Source organism: Cryptomeria japonica, chromosome 8 (genome assembly GCF_030272615.1).
Source record: "Cryptomeria japonica chromosome 8, Sugi_1.0, whole genome shotgun sequence".
NCBI classification, from domain to species: domain Eukaryota; kingdom Viridiplantae; phylum Streptophyta; class Pinopsida; order Cupressales; family Cupressaceae; genus Cryptomeria; species Cryptomeria japonica.
The window spans coordinates 192,916,512-192,943,446 of record NC_081412.1 but is presented as its reverse complement, the minus strand read 5'-3'; positions in this window follow the sequence as shown (position 1 = coordinate 192,943,446).

Sequence of the window (26,935 nt, the reverse complement as noted above, 5' to 3'; positions counted from 1 at the left end):
TCCTAAGGGGTCATATGGTGTCCTATGGGGCCATAAGACACCATATTACCCCTTAGGTGCCCTTACAGATCATATTGTGTCTTAACAAGTCATATGGTGTATTATTACCCCTTAAGACATCATATGACCCCTTAGGACACCAAATGACCCATAATGACACCATATGGTATCCTAAGGGTCATAGGACACCATATGACCCCTTAGGACACAATGGGAACCCTAACAACATGTAAGGGGTTATATGGTATCCTAAGGGGTCATTGGACACTATATGACCCCTTAGGACACTATATGACCCATAAAAACACTATATGGTGTTCTTAGGGGTCACATGGTGTCGTAGGGGTCATATGGTATCCTATGACCCCTTAGGACACCATATGACCACTTAGGACACATTATGGTGTTGTTATGGGTCGTATGGTATCCTAAGGGGTCATATGGTGTTGGTATGGGTTGTATGGTGTGCTAAGGGGTCATATGGTGTCCTATGGGGCCATAGGACACCATATAACCCTTTAGGTGTCATTACTGATCATATTGTGTCTTAACAAGTCATATGGTGTGTTATGACCCCTTAAGGCAACATATGACCCCTTAGGACAGCATACAACCCATAATGAAACCGTATGGTGTCCTAAGGGGTCATATGATACCATATGACCCCTTAGGACACAATGTGAACCCTAACGACATGTAAGGGGTTATATGGTGTCCTAAGGGGTCATAGAACACTATATGACCCGTTAGGACACCATATGACCCCTTAGGATATATATGACCCATAACGACACTGTATGGTGTTCTAAGGGGTCACATGGTGTTCTAAGGGGTCACATGGCATCGTAGGGGGTCATATGGTATCCTATGACCCCTTAGGACACCATATGACCCCTTAGGAGACAATATGGTGTCATTATGTGTTGTATGGTGTCCTAAGGGGTCATATGGTGTCCTATGACCCCTTAGGACACCATATGACCCCTTAGGACATGATATGGTGTCATTATGGGTCATATGGTGTGCTAAGGGGTCATATGGTGTGCTATGGGTCCATAGGACACCGTATGACTCCTTAGGTGTCGTTATGGATCATATTGTGTCTTAACGGGTCATATAGTGTGTTATAACCCCTTAAGACACCGTATGACCCCTTAGGACACCATATGACCCATAATGACACCATATGGTGTCCTAAGGGGTCATATAGTGTCCTAAGGGGTCATATGATACCATATGACTCCTTAGGACACAATGTCAACCCTAACGACATGTAAGTGGTTTATATGGTGTCCTAACGGGTCATAGGACACTATATGACTAGTTAGGACACCATATGACCCAATAGGACACCATATGACCCATAATGACACTATATGGTGTTCTAAGGGGTCACATGGTGTCCTAAGGGGTCACCTAGTGTCCTAGGACCCCATGGGACACCATATGATCCCTTAAGACACCATATGACCCCTTAGGACACCATATGACACATAATGACACCATATGGTATTCTAAGGGGTCATATAGTGTCCTACGTGGTCATACGACACCATATGACCCCTTAGGACACAATGTGAACCCTAGAGACATGTAAGGGGTTATATGGTATCCTAAGGGGTCATAGGACACTCTATGACCCATTAGGACACCATATGACCCCTTAGGACACCATATGACCTATAACAACACTATATGGTGTTCTAAGGGGTCACATGGTGTTGTAAGGGGTCATATGGTGTCCTATGACCCCTTAGGACACCATATGAACCCTTAGGACACAATATGGTATTGTTATGGGTCATATGGTATCCTAAGGGGTCATATGGTGTCCTATGGGGTCATAGGACACCATATAACCCCTTAGGTATCGTTACGGATCATATTCTATCTTAACGGGTCATATGGTGTGTTATGACCTCTTAAGACACAATATGACCCCTTAGGACACCTTATGTTGTCATTATGGGTCATATGGTGTCCTATGGGATCATAAGACACCTAAAGACCATTTAGGACACCATACAACACCATATGGTGTCCTAAGGGGTGATATAGTGTCCTAAGGGGTCATAGGACACCATATGACCCCTTAAGACACAATGTGAACCCTAACAACATGTAAGGGGTTATGTGGTATCCTAAGGGGTCATAAGACACTATATAACCCGTTAGGATACTATTTGACCCCTTAGGACACAATATGACCCATAACAACACTATATGGTGTTCTAAGGGGTCACATGGTGTCTTAAGGGGTCATCTAGTGTCGTATGACCCCTTAAGGCACCATATGACCCATTAGGACACAATATGGTGTTGTAAGGGGTCAAATGGTGTCCTATGACTACTTAGGACACCATATGACCCGTTAGGACACAATATGGTGTTGTTATGGGTCATATGGTGTTGTAAGGGGTCATATGGTGTCCTATGGGGTCATAGGACACCATATGACCCCTTAGGTGTCATTAGGGATCATATTGTGTCTTAACGGGTCATATGGTGTGTTATGACCCTTTAACACACCATATGACCCCTTAGGACACCTTATGTTGTCATTATGGGTTGTATGGTGTCCTAAGGGATCATCGCACATGATAAGACCATACTGACCCCATATGGTGTACTAGGGGCTCATATGGTGTCCTAAGGGGTCATAGGACACCATACGAACCATACTAACATCATATGGTGTACTAAGGGTTCATATGGTGTCCTAAGGGGTCATAGGACACCATATGACCCCTTAGGACACAATATGAGCCCTAACGACACCTAAGGGGTCATATGGTGTGCTATGACCCATTAAGACACCATATGGTGTCATTATGGGTTATATGGTGTCCTAAGGGGTCATATGATGTCCTATGACCACTTAGGATAGAATATGGTATCGTTATGAGTCCTATGGTAACCTAAGAGGTCATATGGTGTCTTATGACCCCTTAGGACACCATATGACCCCTTAGGTGTCGTTAGGGGTCATTGTGTCCCAAGGGGTCATATGGTGTCCTATGACCCCTTAGGACCTAGAGAGAGGAGGGAGTGGGGAAGAAACTGAGGGAAAGAGGGGAGAGAGGGAATTAGATGGGTGTAAGGATGAAGAGGGAGATAGCACAATGGATAGGAGAATATGGGAATTGTGAGAGATAGAGAGGGGAGGGACAAAGAAGAGTATGTATCTATAAGAATTAAGAGCCCGAGAAGAGGCAAGGGGAGAGAGAGAATATGAGATCTAGTTCATAGAGAGAGATGGAACTACGAGATGGGGGTTTCTATGTACACATTTGGCACTCTCCCTATTTGGCGCGCTCCAAATGTGGAATATGGACCACATTTGGCATGCGCCAAATGGAAAAATCCATTCATCACATTTGGCACATGCCAAATAGGGTGACGCCAAATTTGGCACACACCAAATAGGGCGAGCACCAAATAGCCCGCTTTGGGAAACACCAAACCTATGGGTTGGATTTGCCCAAAGGTTTGGATGACCATTTCAGGCTAGAGATGTGTTTTTATCAGAACATTTAAAATTTTGACATATTTTTGGTCGTGCTCTCCGTCAGGTTTGCACATGTTTCAATGAAGTTAAAAAAAAATACTGTGGTAAACTTGAGCTCCCTCTTAGCTATCCAACAACGTAATTTATTTCAAATTTTTATTTTGTTAAGTCTTTCATTTATAATTTCTTTTGTCAGTGTGTTCATTTTTTGTCAAAAACCAACATGCACTATTTTGGGTATAGATTTTTATACATTCATTAGATTTTGAAAAAACTTACATTTTTAGAAACTAGACTCCATTCTACACAATTTAAAAATAAAAAGTTTTAATTTTTATTAGTTTTCAATGATTTTAGGGGGGAGCACGCTCAAATTTCTGTTTTTCAGGATGTGTCCACTTCGAAAATTAGTAAAAAATCATATACTCATTAAAAAATTAGCTAAAAAATCTGGCATAAACTAAAAGGTGTTAGCTAATTTCTCACCGAAGCAATTTTAAATTTTTTTTTTAAAAGTTAACATTTTAGGGGGGCCACAACAGACGCTATGTTATGTTTTTTGCATAAAAACAGGACCACTTTTTGTGGCCCCCCTTTTTGAAGCCTTTAATCTCCACCATTTTCAAAAAACATTAGTAGTTTAGAAAGTAGACTCGAAGCACTCTAACTCTTGTTCTTGTTTCATCTTCAAATTTGGAGTGTAACTATCTTCAATTTGTCGTTGAAGTTTAGACTTTGCTGATTTCTGAAAAATAGTGGCATCTTAAGACCCCCTTTTGGTACCACAACTTGGTGCACATACCCATTTAAGTTACAAAAAATTAGTTCATGAAGAGTGTAATAATTTGTTACCATGCCTTGAAGAGTCAAACAAAAATGTTTGCATGTTGACAAATCAACTTGAAAATGCCAAAGGAATGACTGATAAATTGAAATCAGTCCTTGATGCTGATGAAAGAAGATGTGAGGAGCTGCAGCTAGAAGTGGAGACAAAATACAAAGAGTGTCAGAAGCTGAAAGAGGAAATGGAGGATGTAAGGAAAGACCTTAAGAAGTGTAAAAATAAACTCAAGGTAAGAAACCGGTATGATGGCAACACTGAAACCTTGGGCAAAATGTTGAATTAGCAAAAACATTCCAACGATATTGGAGGATTAGGATATGCTGCAAGTGAATTCTCGACAAGCAAGGTTGCCCCCAAAAAAGATATTCTTTTTGTGTCCTCAAATGGAAAGAATAAGGGTCAAAAATTCATAGTTAGAAATACTCCAAGGAATAAGATTGATTTGAATACAACCGGTGAAGACATGAAGAAGAAGATCGGTACTACAAGGAGGAATAATACATATGCAAAAGGAAAAGGGAAGTTGAGAGAAGACAGCTTTACGAGTAGAAAGAAATTGAGAAGGCATTCTAGAAGACCACATACAGGCAAAGGACAAAGAAAGGTAAAAACTAGACAACCTAGGGTCCATCCCCAGAGAAGTAGAAATCGAGATGCCAAACCGGCAAGATCTCCTCATGCATGGCAGAACAAGTTTGTAAGTTATAAATCTTTCTTCCCCGGTTACTTCTTTGCATGTAATGGTTATGGTCATAGAGTAGAAGAATGTAAAAAGGGATCTAGGAGAAACAATTTGGGTCTCCATAGTTATCATGTAGATGGGCATAAATATTCAAAGAGTAGAAATATGCATATCCCCTCTCCTAGTTATACAAATGTTGCATGTTACAATTGCAATGATTTTGGCTATAGAAGCTATCAATGTAGGATGAAGAACACTCGGTCCTATCACAACTGGTGGAACAAACATGCTCAGTATGGAAGCAGTAATAGGAGATATGAGAAACAAAGACCTACATGGAACCAAAGGAGAAATTTCTCTACAAGATCAAGAGGTCCACTAATTCCAGTAGTTGGCCACAATAACTTGACCAAATGGAGATGGTCAAATCGGTTTGATAGAAGGTCCCTCAATCACTTGATTGGCATGAACACAGTGTGCTTCTATAGCAATGCATTTGTTCATGCTACAAATTTTGGTAATGAAAAGACCAATCAACAGAAGAAGATAAGACCTACTCCTAGGGCTGAAAATGGGAATCAGAGTGAAACCAAGAAGGTTTGGAGGAAGAAGGAAGAGAGTAGGACCATGGACCGACACTGTGCATTCAACGCATAGGTGATATATCCTAAGGCATAAAGAAGAGGCAAAACTAAGGGGGAGCAACATATAGACCATACCATTCTCCCCCTCAATGGAAGAAGACATGTTGCTGCTGGTATGAATGAAGAAAATGAGATGGCAGTGTGTGTAGCTTTAACATGGTAGCTTTAACTGTATTGCTGTAAATCCTTTAACAGGGTGACTCAAAACCATTAAGTTCTTGAAATCCTCTAACAAGGTAACCTTTAATAGGGTTTAACCCTTAACCAGGTGATCCCTAACAGGATTGGTTCCTAACAGAACCTATTGTATCAGTCTTTAACCGGACAAGGCTCCTAACAGAGTAGACTTCTAAAGAGTTCAAAAACAAGCTTGTGGGTATTCATCCCCACCATGGTTTTTCCCAGTTGGGTTTCCACGTGAAAAATATGTGTGTCATGTGTGATGTCTTCTTCATGTGATGCTATGTTGTTTTCTGTCAAGCAGTGAATCATGTTTATCTAGTTGCTTATTTGTATATCTTTGATGGTAGATTACTTGTTCATGCATTAGGGTGAAGTGGAAATGAAGTGTTAGATTGTATGAGAAGATAAGTGTCAACCGGTTTATGCTTGTCTTAGTTATTCTAGGTTTTGCCGGTTGTACTATGTTTAAGGACCGGTGTTACTATTTGTCTCTCAATGCATAGTGTCTGGTGACAAATCAGTTTAAGAGTGTGTTTTTTCTTGTACTGATTCACCCCCCTCTCAATACTGGTTTGGTAATATTCATTCATCATTGAGTTATCAATTGGTATCAGAGCAACCTCCAAGTCCTCTGTGTTATAAGCTTAACTACTTGAGTTAAAGATCCCAGTCTAATGATGAAGAGGGAAGGTCCAAAGTTTAACAGAGAAAATTTCTTTATATGGAAAGACAGAATGAAGATACACATCAGAAGCATGGGTGCTCAACACTGGAGCTATGTTGAGAATGCCTATGTTGCCCCTACCGGTACTCTCACCGATGACCAAAAGAGAGAGATGTAGGAGAATGGTCAAGTCATGGAAGCCCTAATTAGTAGTTTATCTGACATTGAGTTTATTGATGTCCAAGATAGGGTAAATCCCAAAGAGGTGTGGGATACTCTTGAAAATATCTATGGCGGTGATGAGCATGTAAAACAAGCTAAGGAAGAAAGCCTTAGAGGGAATTTTGAAGACATGCGGATGGTTGAAGGTGAGACCATTCAACAATATGGAATAAGAATCAAAACCATTGTTGGAGATTTGAAGAGTGCAGGTAGTAAAATGGAAGATTCCACTATGGTAAGCAAAGTCTTAAGATCCTTATTACCGGTCTATGCAATAAGGGTTGCTTCTATTTAGGAGCTGAGATCAATAGACAAGACTAAGGTATCCCTAGACTCCATCATTGCAAAGTTGACAGCCTATGAGCTGAATAGTTTTGATGGTAGTGTTCAAAAGACTGAATCAACTTTTAAAGCTTCTGTTGTACCATCCAGAAAAGGTAAAGAAGCTAGCACCAGTGGTGAACCAAGGCAGAACAGAGAAATGGATGATGAGGAGATTCTGATGGCATTTGTAGCTCTCCTTGCTAGGAAACTTCCTAAAGGAACCAGCAAATACAGAGTTAAGCTTCCTTTGAAATGCTTTTCTTGTAACTAGATAGGACATATTGCTATAAACTATCCCAATGGCGACAACAAGGACAAACCGGAAAGGTTCAATAAATTCAAAGGAGAAAACCAAAGAAATTGTTTTGTGGCAATTGATGAAGGTGTCATAGATGAGGAATCAGAAGATGAAGAAAATGAAGATATTGTGTTTGTTGCTATCAAGGAAGATGTGTCAGACAAGAAGGCTCTTGTCTCCTAGTTTGATAATTCCAATGAGTGGATCATTGACAGTGGCTGTTCTCACCATATGACTGGTGATCGGAGTAAGTTTCTATCCTTGGAAGAGTATGATGGTGGTGTGGTTCGCTTTGGTAATGATGCACCATGTATGGTCAAGGGTAGAGGGTCCATCTCTCTGGATGGAAAGAGTAGTGCTGACAATGTGTATTGGGTTGATGGTCTCAGACACAACCTTCTAAGTGTTGCCCAGCTGAATGATAGTGGTCTCACTCTGGAATTCAAGAATGGAGTGTGTAGAATCAAAGGAAAGAATGGTGAATTGGTGGCCAACAGCATGCAAACCAAAGGTAACCTATTTCAGTTGAATGCAAATATAAGTACATGTCTTATGGCTAAATTTGATGATAGCTAGATATGGCATATGAGGCTTTTCCATGCAAACTTTGATAACATTGTGAAGGCTAGTAAGATCAAGGCAGTTAGAGGGTTGTCGGTGCTAAGCAAACCAGATAATACCTTGTGCAAAGAGTGTCGATTAGGGAAAATGTCTTCCTCAACCTTTAAAGGTAAATCTTTCACTACTGAGAATTTTCTTGATCTTGTGCATACTGATTTGTGTGGTCCTATGAAAACTAGGAGTGTGCAGGGTGATAGGTACTTCATGATTCTCACTAATGACTGCTCAAGAATGATGTGGGTCACATTCTTGAAAGATAAGTCTGAAGCTTTTGTAAAGTTCAAAGCTTTTAGAGCATTAGTGGAGAAGGAAAGCGATAAAAGGATCAAGTGCCTGAGAACTGATCAAGGAGGGGAATTCACTTCCGGTGAATTCAACAAGTACTATGAAGAACATGGCATCAAGAGACAACTGTCTACCCCACGGACTCCACAACAGAATGGCCTAGCAGAGAGGAATAACCGGACTATGGTTGAAGCAGCTAGAAATATGTTGATTCAAGGAAAGGTAGCCCACACCTTTTGGAGAGAAGTGGTGAGCACTGCAGTCTACACAATGAACTAGGTACTCATCAAGAAAGGTAAGGATAAAACTCCTTGTGAGTATTGGACCGGTAAGACACCTATGGTTAGCTACTTTAGAGTATTTGGTGGCAAATGTTACATCAAGAGGAGTGAACACCAGAGCAAATTTGATGCGAAATGTGATGAGGGAATATTCCTAGGGTATTCCACCAAGAGCAAAGCTCTCAAGTGTTTCAATAACAGGACTTAGAGAATCATGGAAACCGGCAGTAAGCAAGCAGTAAATGAACCCATTGTAACCTTCTGGGAACCAGTTGTCAGTCAACCGAGTACCAGTAATAGTGTTCCTACACCGACAGATGTAGATGTTGATACTGATGGAGATGAGGATGAAGAAGAAAAGAAAGAGGAATCTATCAAGACCATTGCTTCGTATGTCAAGCTGAATCATGATCCTCAGCAGATCATAGGAGATAAGGATGCAAGAATCCTTACAAGAAGAAAGGTTAGAGAAAACTCATGTATGATCTTTGAATTTGAGCCCAAATCATTCAAAGAGGCACATAAAGATGAAGATTGGATCAAGGCAATGGAAGAGGAACTTGACCAGATAGAGAAAAATGGCACATGGTCTTTGGTACCCAGACCAGAGCATAAAAATGTCATTGGTACCAAATGGGTCTTTAGAAATAAGCTGAATGAGGATGGCATAGTGATTAGGAACAAAGCTAGATTGGTGTGCAAAGGATATGCCCAAGAAGAAGGAGAAGACTATGGAGAAACCTTTGCTCCTGTAGCTAGATTGGAAGGAGTTCATATGCTTATTGCATATGCAGCTTTTAAAGGTTTCCAAGTATATCAAATGGATGTAAAATCTGCATTCCTAAATGGTTTACTTGAAGAGGAGGTGTATATAGAGAAACTAGATGGGTTTGCCCTATCTGAAGATAGTGACATGATATGTACGCTACATAAAGCCTTATATGGTCTAAAGCAAGTACCTAGAGCTTGGTATGAATGTCTGTATTCCCATCTTGTGAAGATAGCAATATCTACTTGAAGTTTGAAGGAGATCAAATCCTGATCTATGAGGTATTTGTTGATGACATTATCTTTGGTGGAGATGACAAGATGAGTCATGAGTTTGCAGATGAGATGAAGAAAGAGTTTGAGATGTCACTCATAGGGGAGATTAAGTTCTTCATTGGACTGCAAATCCAGCAGATGAAAGATGAAATCTTTATCACTCAGTCCAAGTATGTCAAAGAGGTGTTGAAGACCTTTGGCATGGAAGATAGCAAACCGGTTGGTACACGGATGGTGATCGGTTGTAAACTATCCAAAGAGGATGACTCAGCATTGGTTGATGAGAAGGAATACTGATCAATGATTGGTAAGTTGCATTATGTAGTGCATAGTAGACCAGATATTGCACATGCAGTTGGCACTACTGCAAGGTTCCAGAAAAGCCCAAGAGAATCCCACTTGGTTGGAGTCAAGCTGATTCTTAGGTATCTGAAGGGAACTGTTGATTATGGTTTGTGATATCCATATAACAAGGATTTCAACTTAAAAGTATACACAGATGCTGATTGGGCAAGTAATGTAGATGACTAGAAAAACACAACTGGTGGTGCATTCTTTCTCGGTGGAAGACTGGTCTCATGGATGAGTAAGAAGTAGAGTTGTATCTCTCAGTCTATAGTGGAAGCAGAGTATGTTGTAGCTTTCATGAACTGCACATAGACAATTTGGATGAAGCATGTATTAAATGGCTTCAAATTTCATGTATCTGAACCAATAAGTATATTTTGTGATAATACTAGTGCAATTAGTATCTCCAAGAATCTGGTTTTACATTCTAGAACCAAGCACTTTGAGCTTAAGTATCACTTCTTGAGGGAAAAGGTTCCGGTAAGGAGCAGTTAGCAAACATATTCACCAAGCCTCTCCCAAAGGCTACATTTATGTACTTAAGAGGTGAAGTAGGGGTGTTGCCCCTTCAGGAGGTAAACTAAAGGCATATGCTCCACATCAGTCAAGTATTGCATAGTCAAATTTTTTTTTGGATTGATGTGTCGAAGGATGCTACTCCTCAGGGGGAGCAACATAATGGAACAGGGCAGCTTGTGCCTCCACTTTGGCATTGTTGTCAAAGGGGGAGAAGATGTGAAGCGAAGAAGATATCTATAGAAATTTGGGGAGAAGATGTGAAGCGAAGAGATATCTTTGTATATAGCCATCAATACCAAAGGGGCAGATTGTTGGCATTATGTGAACCCGTATGAGGACATAATGACATTGTGTGTTGTCATTGATGTCAATATGATGAAGAGAAGAGAACCGGTGTAACACTCTGAACCGACATTTGTACCAAAGTGAAGCAGTGTGTTTGTTCAAGGTGAACCGACATATGGTAATGGGAACCAGCACATGGAAGCATTGTATGACTATTGGTCGATAGTCTCAACTTCAAGGTTTCCGGTTGAAGTGCTTCAAGCCTGTGTGGCTCAACCGGTGACTTTGTGTGATGAGTTAGCATGGTAACAAAGAACAGACCATGTTGCCACATAAGCCTTGTGTGTGTGAAGGATCTTGCATGAAGGAGATTGTTCTTATCTACCCTGGGAATGTACAAAGTTTGTAAATGGTGATAACGTGTGATGGGTTATCAGCCGCCATGAAATCGGTGGAAAATGAATGATGGAGAATGTCTTGAGATTGGATCAGGATTGTTGCATTTAATGCAGTGTGCTCAACGGTCAGGATTGAACCATTTGAATTTCTTAACCTAATAGGTTTAGGGTTTAGGGTTTATACTACCGACCTATCTGTTTTCCTATAAGGTTGATGTTGTTGGCAAAAGTTGTGTGTGTATCCAAGAGAAGAGATACGTGATTCTTGCCAGACCAGAGGAGAGAAGTGATACCTGCAGAGTGTAAGTGTAGAAGGTGAAGAGGAGCTTAAGCGGATCTGCATTGGCATTGAGTGTTGTTATCAGATCATTGTAATACCTATTGATCTCTAACCACCTCAACAGTTGGAAATTCCCTTAACAGGGTAGCTTTAACTGACTTGCTATAAATCCTTTAACATGGTGACTCAAAACCATTGAGTTCTTGAAATCCTCTAACAAGGTAACCTTTAACAGGGTTTAACCCTTAACCGGGTGATCCCTAGCAGGATCGGTTCCTAATAGAACCTATTGTATCAGTCTTTAACTGGACAAGGCTCCCAACAGAGCGGACTTCTAAAGAGTTCAAAAACAAGCTTCTGGGTATTCATCCCCACCGTGGTTTTTCCTAGTTGGGTTTCCACGTGAAAAAAATGTGTGTCATGTGTGATGTCTTCTTCATGTGATGCTATGTTGTTTTCTATCAAGTGGTGAATCATGTTGATCTAGTTGCTTATATGTATATCTTTGATGGTAGATTACCTGTTCATGCATTAGGGTGAGGTGGAAATGAAGTGTTATATTGTATGAGAAGATAAGTGTCAACCGGTTTATGCTTGTCTCAGTTATTCTGGGTTTTGCCGATTGTACTCTATTTAAGGACTGGTGTTACTATTTGTTTGTCAATGCACAGTGTCTACTGACAAACCAGTTTAAGAGTGTGTTTTTGCCTGTACTGATTCACCCCCCCTCTCAGTACCGGTTTGGTACTATTCATTCATCATTGAGTTATCAGTATCTTGGTGACTTTGGGAAGGTGTCTATTCAACTTGTTTATCTATAAAAGTCACAAGTTGGAATCACCAAGAGAAACAAATATGACACTAGACTATCGGTAGACCTACCTGCATAGGGGGAGAATATATCAAATTAGTTCCTGATTGATATCAATAAATTGGTCTCAGAGAAATCCCCACAAAGGAAGAATATACCATTAGTATCAGATTTGTATCATTTGGTATCAATGCCTACATCAACAATCAATATTAGGAGGAGAGAAACTCTATCAGTGCATGGTAGAGACAAGGAGGAGAGAAACCTTGTCAGTGCCCTTTGCAATGGTTGTCAAAGGGGGAGAAAGTATTTGTAGTACAATAGATACTACATGTGTGTTGCCATCAATGCCAAAGGGGAAGATTGTTGGCATTGTGTTGTACTTGATGTCAATCGGTATAGCAAGACCGACATGGGAGATTGAAGTGTATAGCATGTCAGCTAGTATTGCAAGTCACCGGTACACAAGTCAGTGTTGGAATGTGTTGAAGACATGCACTAGACACCAGTATGGTATGATGACCGGTAAGTAATGTGTTGGCATTGAGTGGCTACCAACCGGTAAGCATGTGCCTGGTAAGAGAGCAACATGTTGGGATGTTGATTGTGATGAAGAGGCAGAATATTACAAGAATCACATGAACACCGGAGGTGAAGCATGTGCAGGCCATCGCTAAGAGCTGGATGTTATAGAACAGGACTCCCATTGGATGAAGAAAAGATTGGTAGAGAATGTGTTGCTTCAGTAAGCAAGGATGGCATATGGGAAAGCTACAAGGTCATATGTCATGTTGAAGATGCCTCTACTCCTCAGAGATGTCACATCAATACCAGCAGGTGAAATATATCCTTTCCCATCGGTAAGTAGTAATAACTTTCTTATCCCATAGTATACATGGCATACAAAATGACTCCCTGGGACGAGACAACTAGAGTAAGAATAGGTAGGTGATTTGATGCATACTCTAGATGACCAAAGTGGAAGATGAGGAAGCCTCCAAAGTTTGAGATCAAAGACGAGCACTAGATCTACAAAGAAGGCATGATATGCTACCAGAACAGAGAAGGAAGAGTTAAGATGATGACTTTCTCACTTTGACAAACTGGCTAAGAAGAGAACCTATCAGATGAAGAAGAAGGAAAGGTTTAGTTGTAGATAGAGAGTGCAACTAGAATGAATATGCAGGTTGGTGCAATGATAGTGGAAGACTACTTGCATGCTGATTATCATGCATGTTACCCACATGAAGGCAGATGTAGTGTCCACTAGTAACCAAGTGAAAGGCACTCATTAGATGAAGATGAGAATGCTGATCTGCAAGGACAATGACTGGTCTATTGATGAAGAAGGCAAGTTTGAGTAGATGCAGACAGATGGAGTATATTGAAGGTTGATGACATGATGTCATCAGGGTGTTTATCGGTAAGTACCATTGGTAATACTATCAAAGTGCAGATGTCGAAGGCTCCCATCTGATGAAGGTGATCATAAAGTAGGTTAGAAAGTGTGATGACCGGTTTAGGTACTCCACCGAAAGAGAAGCAAATTACAAGGTTGATGGTAGACTGGTTAGGGTATAATCGGTAGGGTCTGTGAACCTGTAGGTGAACCCTGTTGTGTGGTTGGTCAATGATCTTGTCTGGATCGACATAGAAGACTTAGCAAAGGTGGATGTTGACTATGATGACACGTAGGAGACAAGTGTCATGCATATGATGGTCGGTGAAGAGTTGTCATTGGAGTAGGTGGTGACTGGTCGACATTAATGTCGATAGCATGTTTCAGAGGTCGAGAGTAGAAGAGTGTGGGTCGAGACTAATCAGAGGATAGTGATCTGATTTGGTGACTCCATGTTCAAGGTCGAGTGTCCAGGTGATGATTAGGGGTAGGTGAAGCTATCCGTGTGATCCCTTCATAGGTGTTTGACATGTGCAGACCGAAGAAGGTGTCGTGTTTGTCAAATAGGGAAACATGTTCTGAATGCAGCATGATTGGTGGAGTTTGATTGATCTGTTGTTGGTGGTTGATCTCTAGACAGAGATTTGATTAGATTTGGTCTTCCTCAGGGCCGATGAAGAAACCCTAGCAAGCCAGAAGTTTGAATATCGGTCATGGCGAGAAAACTCAAGCATAATCATGACTAAAGTTAGTTGATGATGTTGCAGGTCGGGTAATGAAGGATAGAGAGTGAAAGAGCAGCAAAAGAGTCAACCAGTCAGTGAAGTTCATTGAAGATCATGGTGACTATGTGCTCAAGAGAGAACCAGTGAGAAGAGTGCAACCAGTGGGGGTAAAGCAATTGGAAAATTGTCACTAAGCCTGACAGTCGTGTGAACTTGTGAACAAGTGAAGTAGCACGTAAAGGAACAAGAGAAGGGTAATCCTGTATAGAAGAAATAGAGAAGATCAAAGGAGGGGTTAAATCGACAAGTTATAAACCAACAACATGTAGAGATTAGGGTACCAGTAGAGAAGAAGCAGAGGCTGAACTGGTAAGCTTGTGGCAAAGAAGAAAGATTACAGAAGTTACAAAACTCATTTGTAACCGAGAGATTACTTTTGTATTGATGATATAATATTGTCATCATTGAGTTGGAGCTCGGTGCAGGGGTTGGTGCTCCTTGGGTTGGTACCCTAAATTCAGGCGTTGGTGCCCTAAATTTTGTAACCGAATGTTTCATTGTGAGGCTGGATTGGAGCAGTAGTCTCCAACTGCATTTCTCACTAAGGTTTTTCCCATCTTGGGTTTTCCTCGTATATATCGGTGTTATTTATGTACCTTTGTGTCATTGCATTATGTTGTCTTGTTTTATCTTACCAATATGATAGTTTGGCATTAGGATTGATAATCGGTAATCACTCTTAGTATTAAGAGGTTGAGGAATTGGAAATTACTGATTCGCCCCCCCGCCCCCTTCCCTCTCATTGGCATCTTGTGCTCAACATAAACATTCATAGTTAACTATCTTATTACTTTGTTTACAATAAATATTAAAGATAAGGATTAGGGTCACGACATCTTCCAAACACCAAATTATAAATATAGTCCTACAACATTTTGTAGCATCTTATTACTGTTATTAACAAATATACAAATTCTAGTGTACACTAAATATTTCATAGGTTTTCTGACAAAATTAATACAAACAAACCATCCAAAATAATTTGAAATACCACATGCAAGTGTCCCTTCACAATACTCTAAAGGAAGCCTTGAGAAACTATCCTAATGACCTTGACACAAAAAAAATTGGTAGCATCAAAACTAGAGTAGAGTATTTCTTAATGAAGTAGAAGACTTAACAAGGAACCAAGTACCTACATCCATAATTTTCATGCTTTTCTCAAAATATTTTTAATAAAGGAAGAATCTATTTGTCATGGTAGCCATTTGAATTTGATCAGGCACTTGCTACTTTTTTATAACCTAGCTTTGAACAAAATCAATATTCAAACAAAAGACATAGAATTATCCAATGAGGGCATTCTTAGGGCACAACAAAGGTCTATCAACATCATCATCAAGGACCAATAAAATGATACAAGATATATTGGAAATAGAAAGATTTCAACACCCACGCAATGTTTAGTAGCATGTAAGGAAGATTTGAAAGGAAATGGTACAACTAGCCCAACCCACTTTTGAGTCGAACCCATTGGAAGAACTAAAATGTTGAAGCAAAGTATAAGCTAGCAAAGACTAGAGAAACAAGGATTCAAAATCCTTTGAATGCTAACGTCAAGCAGACTACATGTTTTCATAGAAAATAAAAAACCCACACTAGAACTTCCATACAACAAGCAAGACAATGGACTAAGAATTTTTGTCACCTTTGTAGCCCTAACAAGGCTCTCACAATCACCCGTAACAAAAATTAAACCATTCATGGCACCTACAACTAATTAATCAAACACAATCATGCTCTCATCTATGACCATAGTCTAACCAATACGAATCACAATTTAATTTATCATTTAATTAACCCATTCATATAATAAAAAATTGTATTATAATTTTTCCTTCAATATCATTACCTTAATTGAATAATCCCCATGAAACATTCTCCATCATAAATAGTTATTATTCTAGTTATAGATAGACCTCTCAATTAAAATTTATAATGAGTATGACGTAGAAGAGATTTGTATGTGAAGATTTTGGTTCTTGATATGAAAAAGCACTTAATTTCAAAAGCAATAATCCATAAAATATTTTATCTCAATACATGGAGTAGTATGGATACCATGACCATGTAAATTCTTGGTTAGTGTCGGCAGCTTTCGACTTGTCTCGCTATCGCCAACCACAACCTAGAAATAAAGTCTCCAATTTCCAAAACTATCGTAAGTGGCGGGCGGTGAGTCACCTTAAGTGGGGTGTGTTTTCAATATTCCGTACTCTTCCCACCTCAATTGATGAGATGCTGTGAGTAGAACAATCAAACATGCAATCATAATTCTTGGGTTGTTAAGAATATTAGCTTGCCCAGTTATAATTCGACTACTCACATGTCAAACTCGTAATGGTGGCCACCCGGATTCGACTACGCACATGTCAAACTCGTAATAGTGGCCACTCGAATTCGACTTAGGCACATGTTAACTTTCAATAGCCTAGAATTTGAAGAAAAACAATATTCAAACAAAAGATTAGAACTGGCCAATGAGGACATTGCCCGGGTAGAAGTAGGTCTATCAATAACATCATTAAGGACCTTCAAAATGATACAAGTACTAAGTGCTTGAAATACAAAATTTTAATGAATCATAATTTAGAAACCATGGTAGCATCTCTGTCAACAAGGCAACAATAGGAAATGCTTAATCATAATTTGGGAACCTAGATGTTATGAATGATAAAAGATTGATTCCCATAGGTTTAAAAGGTATTTTTGAGTTTAGATTAATATAAAATGGTTAAGTACAAAAGCTAAGACCATAATCAAATTGTGAAGGTCAGCACTAAAAATAGTTACAATTTTTTAAAATAATTGTAGGATATATGTGCGGGGACCCTCGTCTATCCTAAATAGGGCTTTTGAAAGGGAGTCACAATTATCGAGGCTTGTGATGCTAAATTAGGTCATAGTTTGAGTGTTTCATGATAATTAAATTGTAGGATTGCTAATAACATTTTAATGTAAAATAGGTCTCAAATAGGCAGCCCAAATAGAGTGTGAAATTATAAAGTGATACAAATTACTATACTATAAAGTGAAATTCTTAGGTGTGGATAGCCAATAGAGAGCAATTTTTTATCTCAATTCCACTGAGAAGCCAGAAAGCTAGGTCTAGTATTGTCTTAGATTTTGTTTTATCTTTCAATGAACCCTATATTTAAAATTGTTGGTATGTGGTGATTGATCATGCAGCTACTGTACACTCATAATTTTTTTGTTGGTTTTTGTTGAAAAACTGACATCGAAAATAAATCCTAAAAAAGTTCGACATTGTATGTTGCACTAAAAAAAATTGTATGTTATAAGCAGATGGAATGAAAAGGGTTGTGTAATGGTGTTGTATTGTTTTACTGGATAATAAGAAAATATTGGAGGGTTGTTTTGTAGGTGTAGCCCATGTTGGGTGAACCACGTTAAATATTTGTTATTTGTGTTGTGTATTCAAATCTACATAAATTTGTTAATTTGTATTTGCTTCGGATTTGCCTAAACTCTAACAATTGGTATCAGAGCCATATATTTCTGTAAATTGGTAGGGAATTTTAGATTTGAGTGGGAGCGATGGAAGAAACCAAATTCAAGGTCAAGAAGTTCAACGACTAGAATTATCAATTATGGAAAATGCAGATGGAGGATTACCTATATTAAAAGGATCTGTGGTGGCCATTGAAAGGAAAGACAAAGAAACTGTTACACAAATCTGGTACTGGGAGAAAATTGAGAGGGGGGGGTGTGAATCAATTTTCTATCAGCAATCAGAACTATTATAGATTATAACCTTTATATCGAAGCATAAAGAAACCAACACAATGAAAGATAAAACATGAAAGCACAACACACACAACACCAATATTTTTGACGTGGAAAACTTGGTAAAGGGAAAAAACATGGTGGAAAACCCTACCCATAATCAGATAATACTTCTGTAGTAGTATGTGAATTAATTACAATGGGGATTGCACATGCAATCAGGCCAACAACCTAGAGCTCACTGCTTATCACAAAAGAGAAGTCTCACTAACTTACAAAAGCATCAGACTATAATCCAGAAAGAATGAACTGTGAAAGCAGCATCTCCTAATGCTTGATATAGTTCCGGTTAAGCAGAGATTTCTGCCCTACAATACCAAAAACCTTCTACTAAATGATATATCACTATTCACATATAAACCTTCCTCTGATAATGCAAACATAACCATCGATACTATACCATTCCATCGATATATGAATAAGTCACCTATAAATATAGATCATCAACCTTATTGATAAGGTCGGTTAAACCCATAATTACAAAAATTACATTGCACGATATCATTGGACCAATATGATGATTTACATTACATAGCATGGACCTAATTCAAATACTCAAACAATTATATCCACCAGAAATCATGCTAAGACCAATCGCCAACATGTTTCACCAGCTGGTAGAAACCCTTAGTGTAATAACACAGAATATCTAACTAGATCCAAATAGGACCACCATCACACTAGCCAATGCAAAGCCACCAAACAATTGGGACATGATCCAAAAACACCTTCATCATGTTCAAAACCATTCCCATAAGACGGACCAAAAACATCAAATATCGTTAACCGGTAGAGTTAACTGGTACAGGGAAATACCAACCGGAAACATATGTGATAGCTTTTGGAGCACCAAATCATGAACCAATTGAATATGAGAAGCACATAACCATCCTAAATAACCATCCAAAACCGAAACCAGGGATCTGATCATACCGGATCAAAATCATAGCCAAAACTAAGATAAACACCAAGTCTAACTGGGATAGGTCCAACTGGGATAGCAGAACCATATCCAACCAGGATACATTGTTGACATCAATGAAAACACTTAACCAAATCCAACGTATTTCCAATAGCCTCCCCGTTTGGCATTGATGGCAATACTGAATGTGAAAAATATCCAAGTGCCAAGGAATGCCAACAATCTCCCAAAGACTGATATGAAATATATCTCCCCCTTAGATTAACACAAATATCATCTCCTCCAAAGATTAACTATTTTTCACATGAACACCATATTCCCCTTTGACATCAATGAGAAAAGATGGACACCCAGAAATAAAAACTAAACCAAATAGCTGACTACTCCCCCAGAGCAGTAGCATCATCTCATCAACCTAGATCAGAAAGTATGTCTCCTAGGCTCACCGGATTGATGCATTATTGCATCTCTAAGTCTCTTCCGAAGGGGTGGTGATTGCCAAATGATTTCTGAGATATTCAAAAGTATCTTTAGGCAATGGTTTAGCTGGAATATCTGTAATCTGTTCCTTAGTAGGCACATAAACCAATCTAACTTCCTTTGCTTCAACCTTTTTCCTTTAATAAATTGTACCTTATAGAAATGTGTTTTGATTTGGAATGAAATACCGAATTCTTTTACATCAATAGCATCAATATTATCACAGTGAATAAAAATAGGCTCATTATAACTTATCCTTATATCTTTTAATATTTTTTTCATCCATAAAATCTAAGTACAATTAGTTGCAGCAACTACATATTTAGCTTCGGCAGTAGATAATGAAGTGTATGATTGTTTCTTGCTAAGGCATGGAACCAATTTATTTCCAAGAAAGAATGCACCACTTGTAATTCTCTTTAGATCATCCATATCTCTAGCCCTATTAGAGTCTGTATATGCACATTGTCTGAAATCATCTTTTGGATACCATAACCCATAATTTGTTATAACAACTAATTATCTAAAAATTCTTTTGATAGAAATATCATGAGTTTCTCTAGGATTTGACTAAAATCTAGAGGCAATACAAACAACATTCATTATATCTGGTCTAGTCTGAGTTAAGTAGAACAATCCGCCAATCATTGATTTGTATCTACTTGGATTTATTCTAGGAGATTCATCATCCTTAGAATATTTGCAACTAGTTATCATAGGATTACCAACAGGTTTAAAATTATCTAATCCAAACTTTTTAAGCAATTCCTTCACATACTTAGTTTGAAAAATGAAAATACCTTTATTAGTCTGACTAATATGCAAACCTAAGAAAAATTTCATCTCACCAATCATAGACATTTCAAATTCATTCTTCATATCATCAGCAAATTTCATGCATAAACTTTCTTCTCCTCCAAAAATGATATCATCCAAAAAGACTTCAATGATTAGTATGTCACCAAGCTCAATTTAATAATATAGATTACTACCAACACTACCTTTGCTAAAACTGAGTTTTGAAAGATATTTATCTAATCTAGGATACCATGCTCTAGGGGCTTGTTTCAATCCATATAAAGCTTTCTTCAATTTGCAAACCATGTCTTTGTGATAAAGAAAATCCATCAGGCAGCTCAATGTAGACTTCCTATTCAAGATCTTCATTCATAAATGCACATTTGACATCCATCTGATATACCTTGTAGTTCTTGTGTGCAACATAGGCAAGAAATAGTCTTACCACTTCATTCTTACAACTGGAGCATAAGTCTCATCACAATCTATTCCTTCTTCCTGTGAATAACCTTTGCAAACCAGTCTATCTTTATTTCTCACAACTTGAATTTCCTCATTTAATTTATTCCTCACAACCATTTTAGTTCCAATAATATTCTTATCTTTAGGTCTAGGAACCAATTCTCAAGTCTTATTATTTTCTATCTGATCTAGTTCCTCTTCCATTGCTTTCATCCAATCCTCATCTTGACTTGCGTTAATAAAAGATCTTTGTTCAATTTGAGAAATTAAACATACCTCTTCAACATCTAACCTTCTTCTATTCATCACACCTTTCCTTTTGTCTCCAATGATCTGATCTTCAGAATTATTCAACTTCACATACCTGGGAGTTTTTTGATTGTCTTGACTTACTAATTCTTTTTGCCCTTCATCAATCACCATGGAATTTTTTAATGTTACCAGAGTAATTGGATCTATGTTATGAACTGATTCTTGCACTGTTGGTTCTGATCTGACAAATTCATCTTCTGGTCCATAGTCATATAATCTGATCTGATTGTTGTCATGCTCATCCACCTTGACATTCATGCTTTCCATTATCCTATTCAATCATTTGTTATAACATCTATATGATGTTCTCTTAGTGGATTCTAATATAGCATTTACTTCCAAAAATTCTGAAATATCTGATAGCAGGAGTATGACCAAACCATAATTAATAAGGGGTCTTACCGGTATCACCTGTTATGTGTACTTTGTTGAAAGTGTATACAACAGTATTTACAGTGTCTCTCCAATAGATATTAGGTAATTTAGCTTCCATTATCATTGTCCTTGTAGCATCCAAGATAGTTCAGTTCTTCCTTTCCACTATTCCATTGTGATGTGGGGTTCTAGGTGTATAAAATTATCTTCTGATTCCATGCTTCTCACAAAATTTATTGAACTCACCGCTTTGATCTAATCTTAAATATTTTAGATCTTCAATCCTATTTTTTTCTCAACCATAGCTTTGAAAATTTTGAATACCTCAAGAGCTTCATATTTTTCTTTCAAAAATGCAACCCACGTCATTCTAGAATAGTCATCAATAAGCAACATAAAGTATCTATCACCTTGAAATATTTTAGCCCTTGCTGGTCCACACAGATCGATATGAATAAGATTAATAATTTCATTAGATCTATCATGTATTCTTCTGAAATAAGTTCTAACTTGATTACCCATTTAACATTCTCTACATACTGGATTATGAGGTTTAACAATACTGGGCAAATCTCTGATAGCTTGTGTTGACCTGATCTTCACTATGCGATCAAAATTTACATGACACATCCTCTTATGCCATAACCAACTTTCATCAATCTAAGCAATCAAGAAAGCCTTCTCACCAGAGTTCAAATGAAAGATGTTTCCTTTGGTCTAAGTTCCGGATGCAATCTCCAATCCAGATCTATTGATAATCTTGCATTTATCATCCTTAAATTGCAAATAAAATCCTCAATCCACCATCAGACCTACACTCAAAAAATTATGCTTAAATCCTTCAACATAATAAACATTATCAGTATTAGTCTTACCATCCAATGATATTGTTCCTTTTCCTTTGATCCTACCTGCCTCATTGTCTGCAAATTTGACTAGTCTGCCATCAAATTCTTCCAGAGTTAGGAATTTCCTCTTGTCACCAGTCATGTGATGTGAGCAACCCCTGTCTATAACCCATTCATCATTTTCTTCAATTTTAGCAGTTAAAGCCTTCTCCTCGCTATGAGTTTCTTTAATGATAGGTTCCATAGAATCATCCTTGATAGAAATAAAGACCTAGTCTTTACTGGAGCTTCCATTACTAGATCCACTTACAGGTTCATCATCATCATCACTAGCATAATAACATGATTTATCCTTATTACTTCTAAATCTAGGTTTGTTTTGATATTATGGATTAGGATTATAAATCCTCATAAATATTTCTTGATTCCTAATAGCTCTTTCAAGACATTTAGAAGCAAAGTGACCAATTTTATTGCATGAAAAATATTTAAAAGGTACTTTTCCTTCATACTTACTTCCAGCTGGTCCTTTAGGGATTATTCTTGCAATTAGGGCTTCCAAGTCTTCAATTTCTATGTCTTCTCTCTCAATGTCCTCCAAATATTTAGCATATAACTCCTTCCAGTCTATCTTCTTCTTACCGGAGGTAGATGCTGTAAATGCAGTCTCTATTTTAGTAGCACTCTAATCTCCAAGTTCCTCAAGCTCAAAGGCAGTCAAATTCCCAAGTAATGTATCTCTGGTAACATGGGTACTTGACATTGTCTAGAGTTTATTAATTGCAGTAGCCTTCATCTTGTAAGCCAGAAGTAGAACTCTCAGTATCTTTGACACAACCTCATCCTCACTAACTAATCCACTACATCATTTGATTCCCATGACAATCTCATTTACTCTATCCATGAAAGAACTTATCTTTTCATCTTCTTCCATCTTCAAAGTTTCATATCTCACCCAAAATCCTTCAATTTTTGCAATCTTTATTGCTTGGTCTCCTTCATAAAGAGTTGCAAGCTTTATCCAGATGTACTTTGCATTCTCCAACTCTATGATATTCAATAATTTTTCATTAGATAGGGCACTTAGTAATGTTTCCTTCACTATAATATCATTTTTATCTCTCTTCTATTCATCAACAAGTGCTAGTGTTCCATAATTAGGATCATGAGGTATATACCATTTCTCCACTATCTCCCAAACTTCAGCTCCAAGACATCTTAGATGAATCTTTATTCGATCCTTCCATATATTGTAATTTTTGCCATCAAATCTAGCACTCTCCTTCTGATAGGGATTAAATGTGGAACTAGATGCTAGTGCCATTAGATCTCCTCAAGCGGTTAAGCTTCTGCACAGAGGACCAAGATCTGATACCAATTGTTAGAGATATCTTATACTAGGAGAAAACTGAGAGGGGGGGGGGGTGTGAATCAGTTTTCTATTAGCAATCATAACTATTGGAGATTATAACCTTTATACCAAAGCACAAAGAAACCAATACAATGAAATATAAAACATGAAAGAACAACACGCATAACACCAATATTTTTGACATGGAAAACTTGGTAAAGGAAAAAAAAATGGTGGGGAAACCTGCCCACAATTAGATAATACTTTTGTAGCAGTATTTGAATTAATTACAATGGGGATTGCACTTGCAATTAGGCCAACATCCTAGAGCTCACTGCTCATCATAAAAGAGAAGTCTATCTAACTTACAAAAGCATCAAACTACAATCTAAAAAGAATGAGTTGTGAAACTAGTATCTTCTAATGCTTGATATAGTTCTGGTTAAGCACAGATGTCTTCCCTGCAACACCAAAAACCTTCCACTAAATGATATATCACTATTTGCACATAAACCTTCCTCTGATAATGCAGACATAACCATCAACACCATACCATTTCATTGATATATGAATAAGTCACCTATAAATACAGATCATCAACCTTATTGATAAGGTCAGCTAAACCCTAAACCCATAAACCCATAATTACAAAAATTACATCACACTATATCACTGGACCAATATGATGATTTACATTACATAGCATGGACCTAATTCAAATACCCAAACAATTATCTTTGCCGAAAATCATGCTAAGATGAATCACCAACATGTTTCACCAACCGATAGAAACCCTTAGTGCAATAACATAGAATATCTAACTAGACCCAAATAGGACCACCATAGCATCATGCCAGTCAATGCAAAGCTACCAAACAATTGGGACACGATCCAAAAACACCTTCAACACATAAGAAATCATTCCCATAATTCAGACCGAAAACATCAAATCATATCATCAAATATCACTAATGGGTAGAGCTAACCGACACTAGGAAATATCAACCAAGAACATAAGTGATAGCTTTCAGAGCACCAAATCATGAACCAACTGAATATGAAAAGCATATAATAATCCTAAATAACCATCTGAAACTGAAAACTAGGGATCTGATCATACCGGATCATAATCATAGCCAAAACCAAGATAAACACCAAGTCTAACTGGGATACGTCCAATTGGGATAGCAGAACCATATCCAACCGGGATACAGTGTTGACATCAATGACAACACTTAACCAAATCCAGCATACTGCAAACATAAACTATCCACGATGTTAGATGAGGATTGGGATATTCTAGATAGAAAGTCACTAGGGACCATTCAGTTGTGCCTTGCACCATTTGTAGCATTCAATACATCAAAAGCAACAATGACTGACACCTTGATGATGGCACTGATGAAAATTGTATGAGAAACCCTTAGCTTCAAATGAGGTATTTCTTATGAAGCGTTTATTTAATATGAAAAATGAAAGAAGGGAGATCTATAGAAGATTATTTAAATAAATTTTATACAGTTACCAACCAATTGACTTCTGTAAAAGTTAACTTTGATGAAGAGGTTAGGGCTCTCTTAATTTTATGTTCTTTGCCAGAGAGTTGGAATAGCTTGGATATGACTATAAGTAACTCTGTCTCTGGTACACACACTTTGAAATTTGATAATGTTGTTGTTGGGAATTGACAATCAATGGATTCAATTTTTTGTCATTGATGGCAACAAGATCAGATGGAATTCATATACTAGCACTAGGAGGCATATAGTGATAGATACTGGCTTTGGAGCCTTCAGGGCTACACTGGCACCGACACCAACACTGACATCAATAATTCATTAGAAGCTGACATCAAGGAGGATTTACTTAATGAATCATTTTGTAATTATTGTCAACACACATTGAATATCTTTTGTAAATTTATTGTAAGCCGACATAAGCCATATTATTTGTAATAGGTATATAGGTCAATATCCTAGGTTATTTTGAAATATATGTGAAATGTGTGGATATAGGAGAATATTGCAAAACTGTATAATGCAGAATATATGTATGAAGATAATTTTGTATGTGAATGTTATATCATGGAATGATCTGTAGGTAGATTGGAAAGCATTCCTAGAGTAGAAGAGATACCGGTAGTAGTTCAAGGTTTATGAACCGGTACAGAGCAGAGACAGAACCAAAACTCTATTTGGCATAGCAGATGCATTCTTGAGTTCATTTTCAGCAATTTACTTTAGCAGAAAGCTTGTAGTCAGTGAGGCTCTTTAGTGATGATAAGTATGCTCTAGGAAGTGTGCCTTCCTACATGTGCAGGCCCCTATTATATGTAATATCTTTTCATATGGCCAGTGAACTGATATTGTGGGTCAAAAATCCCATCGTGGTTTTTACTCTTTGAGGTTTTCCACATATAAATTTTGTGTTTTATGGTATTTATTTATGTGGATGGTTTATTTTCTTCTTGTTATATGTTTATTTGTTTACCAGTTTATATGTGTATGGTATAAAAGGATAAAAATTGTTCATACCAGTAGAACACTTATTCACCCCCCCCCCCCCCCCACTGTCAGTGCTCTTGGATCCCAACAATTAGTATTAGAGCCTGGTACCTCGAAAGAAGTTTAACATCTTGAGGAAGATCCTAAAACCAGAATCTTTGAACATGGCTATGGAGAAGCAACTTGAGATGGCTCTTGAGGATTATGATGCTGAAAGGATAAAGAACTTGAAATTGCAAGAGAATTGAATTCTGTAAATGAATTCATTCTTATCCTCCAAGAAAGGTTATCATTTGTTCAAGTCAAGAGAAAAGAACTTTTGTAAAAACCAGATGATGAGGAGAAGAATGCTCGTAAGGAACAATGTCAGAAACTAAGTCAAGCAAACATGCTCATGAAGAATGAAATGCAAGATTTGACTATGAGGTTATCAAAAGATATTGAGGATAGAAAGAAGAAGGAAGATAATCTTGTTATATATCTGAAGCACAAATTTGATGAATGTGGTAGATTGACTCATGAGAACTAATTTGACACACTCTCAGAATAATGAACAAGAACTTGAAAGACAAATAACTACTCTAAGAGATGATCTAACTACTACAAGTGAGTATAAAGAAAAGTTTACGATCACTGCTGCACATTTGTATG